Here is a 12434-nt window from a genome sequence, read left to right on the forward strand (position 1 = left end):
TCTGGTCGCGACCACCTATTTCCCTAGGTTTTATTATTTTTATTTTTTCTCATGTCCCTTGTTGTATTTTATGTAATCCATCCAGCTACATCCTTATGATTGTTATGCTTCCTAACCTTCGCTTGGCCAACTGATGGACATTTTTTTATTGTGTATTACTCTGTCTCACATAGGACCTCAATAAAAATACCTTAAAAAAGGAAATATATGAGCTTAGTGAAATGGACTCCCACACACCCGAACAAGCAATCATCTTATATCTAATGACACCACAAGCAAATGTCTGGGTGTGCCAGGTAATATTGCTAGCACTGTGGTTGGTCACTGTATGCACTTGCAAGCTTATAAGCATCCAACGTCTTGCAACTGCAAGTTAGACCTCAAAGCACAACTGCAGTCCCTTCCGACTAATAAGGGGCGGGGTACCTTCTCCATTTATCAATTCCTCTTGAGACTCACAGAGGTTTCAAGTGTTCAATTCGATTTTCAATGTGAATTGTAACTTGCAAGGCACGTGTGTGCATTATAAATTGCCGTTTTGAATTCACAAAGTAACCTTTGCTTGGTTTTCATTTCCAAGGTACTGTTGTGAATGTTTCCCAAGCTCATATATCCAACAGAAATACACACTTCCATAGCATAAATGATGACATATATTTGAATGACCTAATGGCTATAGTTCATAATATTAAGATTAATAGAGTTCACTTGCTGTGCTGTGAGGGGCTTTTAATAGCATTATTTCTGAGAATAAGTTACCCATTCAATCAGTACGGTAAGTATGATGTTGCCCTTTTTATGTATTACTAGACTGACTTACTTGTAATTAGAATATATATTTTACCTAATTATGCTGTATCTTGTATACTGGTGTTTTGAATGGTATGTTCAGTTGTGTTTTATATTTGCTGTCTGAAAAACCCCAGAGTTTAGGTTTAATGTTGAAAAAGTTATAAATGCAGAGTGCCCTGGCTTCTCGCAGATTCCTGCATTTAAGTCACAGCATGGAAACGTCCAATGCCATATAATTCAGATTTGTGACAGCACTACAGGAATTTCAGAAAAGCAAAAGCTATCACCCTGAAGATTTTAGGGGAATAGAAGATGGTATATTATTAAAATAAAAAATATTTTCTTTTCTGGAATCTACAAAATAGAAACATTATATTGATACAAGTTAGGGAATGGAGAATGACACATTAGAAATAACATTAATTGGTAACAAAGAACCTTTAGCTTTAACGTAATTAATTATTGTTAAGGAATATGGTCTACCTTGTCTCACATCTTATACTGCAGTCCTCAAATTTTTATTGACCATGAAAATTGTCACTCAGCACTAGATGCTCAGTGGCAGGCTATTTTGTAAGACACTTACCTTTTATTCCAATTTCTAGCATTTGAAGACTGTAAAGGAAAGATCTTCCAAACTTGGAAAACTCACTCAAATATAACAGGTCAAGATTTGAATTAAGTTTTATTCATCCAAGACAATAAGACTAAGGGCCAGATTTAGATCTTGCTGGTATTACCACAAAGCCACGGCGGCCCCAAAAATACCAACATGTCAGTGGTCTCCCACCCACCGTATTTAGATGTATTGTGGCTCAGCCAAAAACCACCATGACGAAGTGTACTCCTTCACGACAGCTGCATGCCGCAGTCGATGTGGTGGACTCCATTGCCGACGATTAGCACTTCATCACCATCTTGACTACAGCATCCCACCAAGCCTATTTAGATCACACAGTTGTGCTGGTGGTGTGTCAGCGGCGGGCCCATGACGGGGGGAGTCTGTTGCGGTCCTAGTCAGTATAGTACTTTGGCTGTGGCTATTGGCTGGCTGCTAGTAGCACACACCTGGTGTAAATTGGACAATTGTGAAAACCTGCCAAACAAACTCTAAAACACATTCCCTTTCAGACCATGATCCTTTGCCATCACACTGCAGTAGACCATTTGGAAGCAGGAATTGCCATATAGGAGAAAGTTGTTTTTGTGTTACTCTCCCTCTATATTCGTTTGAAAGCATATTTAGTTTATTCTCCTTCATCATCTCACCTCAGTAGAGCCACAATTGTTTGGAATACCAGCCCAAAGAACTACCATTTCCCAGAAAAGGCATACGTGGAAGAAAACGTTGATAGAGTGAATGGTGTATGCTAACCACCTGTGCACACAGGAGGAGATTAGGAAGAGGTGGAATGACCTGCATGGGAAAATTCTTTCTCTGGCCTCCAAGCATCACCAGGAGGCCCAGAGAACGGTTGATGGGTCTCCTCTCCCCCATTACAACTGGGAGGAGAAGGTCTTGCAAATCCTCCATCCTTAAGCCTTGACTGGAATCCCTAGTGGTGTGTAGATTGGTAAATCAGACCTATGCATTTCTCCCTAATCACTAATGGAGTCCTGCCTTTAGGTTAGACATTTACAATTCTGCAACAACCTTAGCAGCAAAGATATAACTAAACAAAATATGCTGTGTCATACAAATTACTAGCAGCATGGTTGTAGCTCTCCTTCTAACATTATGCAATATGTATAGACATATTGTGTGTAGTTCCCCATGGACCATCCCTTGCATTATTATCTAACAATGTATGTTGTTGTGCTTACAAAAACAGGTTCAAAACTCCATCCATTTTCATGGGAAGGTATTGTTTTTCTAATTGGTATTTTTTCCTAGTTACATCATATACATATGTGTTCAAGTTGCAAACATGTGTTATCTTGTGTATAATCATTGCAAGTGATATGTGTAACTTACTTTTCAAACAAGTATTGTCTATGGTGTCCACAGATGACTACAACTACCATGATGCTCTGTTTTTGGATCTGAAAAACAATAGTGTCAAGTAATGTTGTTCCTCCATTCTTTACTTCCATATGCACACACATTAGTGAATTTGACAGTCACCATGCATTGCCAGGGATTAAAATATAATTTCATGGGTATCTCATCCACGTTGACACCTGCTCATAGCTACATTTAATTGATGAACATGCTTACATTATTTATTGTCTTTTGAATCCAAGATATCCAAAAATGTGTTGTGGCATGCTGCATAGAATTAGAACCCATACAGAAGTTGCATTTCACTGTCCATATGATGACCAATAACAGTTTAATGTGCAATATGAACCACTTTGCATCCTTTGGAATGGTCCAGTACTCTAATCCACTCGCCATTGTTTTGGGTTCTTTGTCTGTCACACGTAACCTACAAATCTGAAATAACTCTTTCAGGACATCTCTACAAGGTCAGCACTGGAGTTGTCATCTGTGTAAATCAGGCTGCATGGGTAAAATAATGAAAATCACACAAAGGCCTAATCAGTCTGTCACTTGCTTTCTAGTTTTAAGGTCAGTCCTTTTGTAGACAAAGACACATGAAATACACAAACTATATATTAATTACATATCCTCTGTAACCTTCACAAGTCCAAACGCCTGGCTGAGTGCACTACCGTCTGCCAGCCAAGACATCTCTACTCCAGCCCAGGAGCAAATCTCCAGTGAGGACTCCAGTGATGCAAAGCAGGATGACCATGAGCCAGCTGGTCCATCTGGTCTGTCTGGCCGGACAGCTCCAGTGAATCAAATTAGGCCTACACCTACACCTCCCTCAACAAATGCAATAAACTCTCAGCGTGAGGACACCTCCACTTCTTGTGCACAGAGGACCTGCACACCAATCCTATGCCCCCAATCCTGGTTCCTGGTAAGACCAAAAACACAGCCTCCATTTCTGCCAGCATCCAGTGGTTTGGGGCACACTTCCTTATGGGCACAGGCTACTGGGGGTAGAGTTTGTGGAGGGAATCTGTAAGCCTGCCAAGGGAGGCCCCTGGGATTTTTGTTAAACAGACCACCATTGATCAAGTCTTGGCATCAGTCCAACAGTCCCAAGACTTGATGGGCCAGGTTGTAACTGAGCTCGGGGAAATCATGGAGATGCACGTCTTGGAACTACAGACCCAAGATTTAAAAAACAAGCTTCCTGACTGGGATGCTATTTGATATTTACTGCCATATGTGCAGTGCTTTTCCCGTACCATCTGCCCCTGTCTGTGATCCCTCCACATCTGGGCAAAGTACATCACTCCCAACTATAGACAGGGAGGCCCAGCTACATGAGGAGCCTGCTCCTACTACCACAGTCACTACCTTCACCTCTACCCCCCTCCTCCCTGGAGGGGACGGTCATCCAGACCAGCAGAAGAGGATGGCAAGACCAACACCAGCACCTCCAAGAGATTCAGAACGTAATCTCCTCCTTGTGTGTCTGCCATTCACTCTCTGGACTATTTCATGGGCACATTTACATTTCTGAGAACAGTTATATTTGAATATTGGACTTCAAACTGTTTTTTGCTCTACTACCATATTTCTATCCACCATGATAGACCCTTTTTTGTTTATGTCATCCTTTTGTAGACCACCTCAATCTAGTTTTTGTGTTATGTTACAAAATGCAATGGACATAGAGTACAAGACTCTTGTTGGATTGTTTGTGGCATTTCCTTTGTCATGTCCATCTTCCACCATCATGTTGCCAAATCATTAGAACATTCAGTTGGGAAAAAAGTTCCAGTTACAAAAAGGTAAAGTGTTAACCAATTTATTCAAAGAAAACAAACTCAACTCAGAATGTATTTGGAACATACAAATGTTAGCAACTGGTTCTTGTAGAAATGAAATATGTGTTACAAAACTCAGTCCTAACACCAATAGCCTGTGCCATTCAGGATTATATGCTCCACAACCTTTAAACCATGGAGGAAAGGGACTATGCAATGGGATCAAATTAAATAGGCAGACTATCATTGGTGCATGACCTCAGTTGGAACCTTGCATTCTGCCCTCACAATAGGAATCCTAGATCAAAAACACCAGTAAACTACATCATGGCAGTGACAACATTCGAGGAAACATGCCTAGTGCAGGACACTGTGGCAGTATCTGGAGCAATGACACATTCTCTATTCAGTAATGTGCTAACAAAAAGTTCTATCACCTATGATGAAACACATTAACGGCTACCTTGACTGTCCACAATTGAAGATGCAGCCAATGTGAAGGAAAAACAGTAAGCTAGGTCTTTACAGACTCTTGTGGTTTGAGCAACTCAAGTGGCTGATGTTGCCTTGATGGCAGCATCACACAGAAAGCAGGTCTCATACAATCTTATGAACGCGCATACTGTCAAAGTGCAAGTTGTCTCTGGAAAATATTTCCCTTCACAAATATGACACTAATGTTGCAGTAGGAGCCGCTAAGCCATTCTTACATTTGGGCCCTTGGTGTGTCACTCTGCACATATATGACTGAAGGAACCCACACATTCATCACTCCCTATAGTCCTGCATCATGTCTGTCATTACATAAGCATGACAATGTAAAGTTCCACAGTTGTCAACCCATGATGGACATGTACAGTTGTGCCTGAAAAACATGAACCCTTGCGCCATTACACATGTGTGTTTCATTTTCAGACCTTCAATATGTATATGTGATACACAAGTTAGAGAGAGAGGAATGCCATAATTGTGAGCACCCAGTGGATTGCTGACCTCTAATGCATGCAGGTTGGATGAGACACATAACTTTCTGTCCTCACCTTTGTCCTGACATGCTGAAGTAGTCCTTATGTCCTACTATCATGCAAATGCACATAGGGATGTAGCTATGTTCAAGGGGTACTTACCATCAGTTCTACTGATGCAAATTTCAGGGTGATCCAGGAGATCCCGTTCATGTGAGATGAGGTCTGCCCACCAGTGTTTCAACTGGTGGTCAGTGTGCTGGACACAGAAGATATGTGTCAGCTGGTACAGCACCTTGCCCTAGTGCAGTTTCCATGGCTCAGTCCGGTAGCCCGTTATCACACGTCAATCCATGGCCACCATGTTAGGGAGGTAGTGGCAGACCAACCAGATGAAGCCTCCCTTTTCATCCCCAGTCATCCCCTTCACCCTTCCCTGACATGTTGCAGAATCCCTCCCATGTAACCTAAATACCCGAGAACAAATAAATATTGTATTTCCCAAATAAACCCAACTACCCCAACAAACTTATCTACTTCTAAGACAAACAACAGACAATACTGACACAATAACAGCACAAACATTACAAATAAAATGACAAACATTACTAAAAGAACAAGACACAGACAGCACACAGCACAAAAGACTCCAAATCCACTGCCCCCCACACCAGCACAAGCACCACACAACCTTTCCCAAGCACAGACTACAAGACTGTAAAGTAAAAGTGAAAGTAGGTTCACTTTTTCCGTGAGTACAGCAAGGAAGTCCTATTACATCACTTCCTGGGCATCTGCATCACTTTTTCTGAAAGGCACCACTTTTTTTGGCGGATGGCAGCCATGCGTGAAATTTTGTATAAAGGCTGTCAAGGCATAATGTTTTAGTTTAGATGCACAGGTGTGAGGCATCAATTTTAGTATTTGTTATGTTTGAAAAATACTGTATGCGTCATTTTTTTCAAGCATGCTGGGCATGCATAGATTTTAGAGGGAAGGCTGACAGGGCACCCAGATTCACATTTCAAATTACAGGTGCTATACATCTTTATTGTTTGTATGCTATGGCAACATATGGATGCATGTGTATTACACTGTGTACTGATAACGTAGACATGTCTTTCCATATGTTTGTAGGTGTGTGTGTGATGCATGGAAAGAGTGATACTGTTTGCAAATGTGCATGTGCATGACAACATTTTCCACATCCATGTTTCCATATGTGTACAAAGTATGTACTGTGAGTGTACGTATTTGATGGAACTCATATTGTCGGTCTAACATATTGTCAGAATCCCCACTGTTCATTTCACAATACAGCATAAGATAGGTGGGCCATGTGCAAAACATGTTTATGCATATGATACACTTAGCAAATGTTCCGCTAGGGATGGTGTTGACTAAGGCTGGGTGATGATTCGCTATCCCATAACAATGTAAGTGCAAGTGTGTGACACACTCTGGTGCGTTCTAAGAGCCAGACTTCATGATGTAATGCAACATGTTTAACATATAGTTCCCCATGCGTACTAATTCTTGGAGATGGAGTGCTGACGTGTCATGGTTGTCATGATTGTGACATGTTTGTGTGTGAAAATATATTTTTAATGTGTGATAGGTAATGCATACTACAGTGGTGTGTTTAGGGACATGACAACTATCAATTATCTATTCCAGCATGGATATATGTAGACCTTTGTAGCAAAGCTGTGTACTGATGTCTGTGTTTAGTATGTTTCCCTGTGTAGAAACATATGTACTGTTCATATAAGTTTCTAACTAGATATTTAAAACATACGCATATTCATATGTAATTTTTCTCTTTTTCTATGCAAAGAGACTGCACCAAGCCTGGTTCATCTAGGTAGAACATTTGTGATAAAATATAGGGAATATATGATTAGCACATACACTTGGAATGGACAATGACTCTCCCTTTTTTTGCCAGATTTCCCTTTTAGCATACAATCTGCATGGCAGGGCTGCTCTCAGGCAGTGATGGCAGCATAGTCATCCGTGCTACAGTGGCACTTTGCATGCCCACACAGGCCCATTGTTGCATGTATTGACGCAAGTTGACTGTGGTCACCTCAACACAGTTTACTGTGCATAGGCAGCAGGCCCCGGACGGTGTCAAATGTTGATTTAGCCCCCTCTTTGGATTGTGTGTGGAAGGGTTTGTCATCCTCAAGATTAATCATAAGCACTGCAGTGCACAGTCATCTGCAGACATACATCTGCACAATTGTGGTCCCATGGCCAACTATGCTTTGTTGACTTTGAGGTTGTTGATGTCAGTCTTGCCCTATTATTTACTATAAACTTACAGCTTGTTTATGTTGAACATGTCTCATCATTTGCTAGGGTTTGCCATAACTATGCATACATAGGTGAGATTTTTCTTATGATGCTTGTTTAGGTCATTGATAGATTGTCGAACTGGGTCATGTCTGCAGATTCAGGGTACAGAGACTGTCATTTGTCACTTGCTTCTGTCACACTTGTTTATGCTGGCCAAGCACATAGTTGTAGTTGTTACCAATGAGGCTGGAATATGTACAGACCTACACAATCTCTGTGAATATGTGTCTGATGTTAGATGGAACCATTGATGTACTGTACAGTGAGTATTAGTCTATGTGTGTTCCTTCACACACATTGAGGGCTTATTTTGTGAGGTGTGTTTCTAGTTCAACATTGTAGATTACCATTAGTACCCATCTTTGTCACCCACATTGTCTCTTCATTCATGCATAGCATACTAAGTCAAACTTGTGAACTTTGTAGATGGGCATAGCTTCTACCTACAGGCTAGCAATATTTGCCCTAGCATTTCCAGGCTTAGCAAGATCATAAGACTGACCCCCACACATCACTGAACACACGCCACAGCACTTGCAGTGTCTGAATGACCTCCACATATTGAATCTCAAAGTAAACTAAGGGAGTCTATCAGCTGTCCTTCCACATGACTTATTTGACATGGGCGCTCACACATCTGCATTTTTCAACCTTTGTCACTTCATTATGAGTGTATTTAGATTGTGTGATTACTCATGACAGCTATGAGTAGAGAAGATGGGACATTCAACATATCTGTGTCATTCATCACACGTATAATTTGGCAACGTTTTGTGACTTGTTTAGACATTGCTTTACTTACATGCACATTCCAAACTGGATTGAATGTGACAGACCTAGACATTTAGGTGCTTTAGTCTCCGTATTTCACTCTCTCTTAGTCAAGCATGTGAGTGCCACTGAGGAGTATGTTTTCATTTATCACCTGTGATAGTGACATTGAGACATTGCTTGGTTACAAAGCAGACACAAACCTACCATTGTAAGTAATTACCTCTCTTTTCCTACATAGGCCAGACATCGGTACAGCAATCTTCATGTGTTTTTCCTAGATTGCTACAGGCATATGTCAACCCAAAACACTTGTGTGATACGTGTGTGACAATATAATTTGTTAGTGCTACAGACTACGCCTGCATTTCACCCACAGATTCATGTGATAGTGCATTATTTGTATTTTTTTTGTTCCCTACTATGTTCCTTACTTATTTACATCTTTTGTGGTCTAGTCATGCTCTCTGAGTGGTGGGTGAGTTGAGTAGGTATGTGATGGTGAAAAGAAGGTCTCCATGAGAAATCAGAGATAAAGTGATTTATTTGCATATTTTTATTTATTGATGCTTGGAGTGCAGTCTCTCAGTGAAAAAGTATTGCACAATATGGGGGTCATTCCAACCCTGGCGGTCGGTGTTAAAGCAGCGGTCAAACCGCCAACAGGCTGGCGGTAAAAAAAATGCAATTCCGACCCTGGCGGAAACCGCCAACAGAGACCGCCACTTTAACACACCGCCCGCCATGGCGGGACAAACAAACAGTGCGGCGGTCACCGCCAACAGACAGGCGGGAGACAATGTACCGCCCACCCTATCACAACCCACCAATCCGCCACCTTTTCCGGGGCGGTAGCCCCGCCGATAAAAACACGGCGGAAACAGCCATTTCAAACAGAAAACGCTCACCTCCATACACCCCACGAGGAATCTGGACAGCATGGAACCCGAACTACACATCCTACCAGCCATTGTCTTCCTGCTCCTCTACCAGGAGCACGCACGCCGGCGCAGAAGACAACGGTGAGTACTGCACCTACGACACAGGGGAGGGGGAGGCAAAACATTACGGGGACACAGATATGCGACACACCCACCCTCACCCTCAACCACTACAACACACACATCAATGCATAGCACCACATCACAGTTACACCCCCAAACCCCCCCGGAAGAATGCAAAGGCAAAAGGAAATGATTATAAATATAGAATTATATTGTAAGACTGAGTATAAAATATACCACACATCTATAATTTTATATACATAAATTGTCCAGTCCGATATGTCTATCAGCCATTGTTCGTGGGCCACTGGGCCAAAACACATGGGCAAAGCCCACACAGGATACCTGCCTCCAACGGAGAGAACACTGCAGGGGCATCAGATAGGAAAACTACAGGCACCTCAGGGGGAAGGGAAGGGGGGGCACCTCAGCCAGATGAGTCCACGACGCCAGATCCACAAGGGGCCTCCATGGCCACTGTGCCGTCCTGGGGAGTGCAAAGCCACAGTCTCACAAGTCTCTACAGTGGGTGGGTTGCCCACTGTGCCATCCTGGGGAGTGCAAAGCCACAGTCTCTCAAGTCTCTACAGTGGGTGGGGTGCCCACTGCGCCATCCTGGGGAGTGCAAAGCCACAGTCTCTCAAGTCTCTACAGTGGGTGGCTTGCCCACTGCCATATCCTGGGGAGTGCAAAGCCACAGTCTCTCAAGTCTCTACAGTGGGTGGGTTGCCCACTGTGCCATCCTGGGGAGTGCAAAGCCACAGTCTCTCAAGTGGATAATTGTCTCCACTGTTACTGGAGGGGGACTAGTGCCCAGAGTGCTTCGTGCAGCCCTGCCCGACACAGATGCGGGCCTGCCCCTTCCGCCAATGGGCCAGCGGTGCTTGAGATGAAGGGCCCAGTTCAGCGGTGCTTGAGACGGCGGTGCCCAGCGGAGCAGTGCTTGAGATGAAGGGCCCTGTTCAGCGGTGCTTGAGACGGCGGTGCCCTGTTCAGCGGTGCTTGAGACGGCAGTGCCCTGTTCAGCGGTGCTTGAGATGAAGGGCCCAGTTCAGCGGTGCTTGAGATGAAGGGCCCAGTTCAGCGGTGCTTGAGACGGCGGTGCCCAGTTCAGCGGTTCTTGAGACGGCGGTGCCCAGCGGAGCGGTGCTTGAGACAGCGGTGCCCTGTTCAGCGGTGCTTGAGACGGCGGTGCCCTGTTCAGCGGTGCTTGAGACGGCGGTGCCCAGCGGAGCGGTGCTTGAGATGAGTGTCCTGGTCAGCGGATCCCACCCAGGCATGGATGTCACAAGCCACCTGACATGTGGCTGGCGGGGCCTTCCTGCCCATCTGACTGGTGGCTTGCGGGGCCCTCCTGGGCTGCAGTTCTCGGCCTGTGGGTGTCCTCCTGCCCACCTGGGACGTGGCTTGCGGGGCCCTCCTGGGCTGCAGTACAGGGCCTGTGTGTGTCCTCCTGCACACCTGGGATGGGGCTGGTGGGGCCCTCCTGGCCAGCTGGCCTGCTGCCGGACTTGTCTGGCGTGCTGCCCTTCCCACCCTTCCCTGCACGCTTGTGGCCCTTTCCCACCTTTGGCGGTGTGCCAGGTGCCACCCGACTTCCTGCCGGAGCCAATGTAGGGATTTTAGTCCCTGGGGTCTTTGGTCGCTCGCGCCGGGCACTGGCAATCTTAGGATGCTTTTCCGGTGGTGGGCTGGCCGTGCCTTGGCTCCTAGCTGAACTGGATGACTTGAGGGTGGGGGACTCCACAGTCCATGGACAACAGTCTTCACAGGTCCCGGTTTTGTGGTGGCTGAGGTGCTGATTGGAGTCTTATGAGATGGACGGGGTGGGGGTAGTTGTTGGAAAGAGGTTAAGGTTGGCAAGGAAAAGCAATTTGGAAAGAGAGGGACGGGTAGGTGTAGTGGGTATGGGAGTGGAGGAAGAGGATGTGGTTGTAGGAGTGTGAAGTCTGGTGTCTTTGGGTGCAGGTGCTTGGGCTGGAGGCTGTCGTGAGGTGGATGGCTGTTGAGGGGGTGGCTGCCTGCGTTTGTGGAGTTTGGAAGAGGGGGTGACAGACACACTGGGAGAGGACACAGGGGACGTGTAAATGGTAGTAGGGGTGGTGACTGCACGTGTGCGGAGTGTTCTGGTGGGTGTGCTGGTGATGGACGTAGTGGCTGAAGATGTTGTGCATGCAAGTGTGAGTGGAGACGTGACAGGGAGGGAGGAGGGAGACGAGGAGGAGGGGGACACAGTGGACGCAGTGGCTGTTGGTATGTCTGCATGTGGATGTTGCTTGTGTGAATGCTTGTGTGATGTGTGGTGCTTATGTCTGGATGAGCTTCCCTTGGGTGTTGAGGTGTGTGCAGGCTGGTCTGATGGTGTGTCTGGGATAGGCAGAGGTACAGGGGATTGGGTCTGGGTGGAGGGAGTTGGAGGGGGGAGGCTAGAGACAGGGACAATTGCTGCCATCAGTGCTGAGGCCAGAGCGTTGAACGATTGCTGATGGGCAGCCTGACCCGAATGAATGCCCTCCAGGTATGCATTACTCTGGTGCACCTCCCTTTGTACACCCTGGATGGCATTCAAAAGGGTAGACTGCCCAACAATGATGGTCCTCAGGAGGTCAATGACCTCCTCACTGAGGGCAGCAGGGGCGACAGGGGCAGGGCCTGAGGTGCCTGGGGCGAAGGAGATGCCCACCTTCCTGGGTGAGCGGGCACGGGGCAAACGCTGAGGGGCTGCTGGGAGGGCGTGCTGGTGCGCTGGGTG

Source organism: Pleurodeles waltl, chromosome 9 (genome assembly GCF_031143425.1).
Source record: "Pleurodeles waltl isolate 20211129_DDA chromosome 9, aPleWal1.hap1.20221129, whole genome shotgun sequence".
Taxonomy (NCBI): Eukaryota; Metazoa; Chordata; class Amphibia; order Caudata; family Salamandridae; genus Pleurodeles; species Pleurodeles waltl.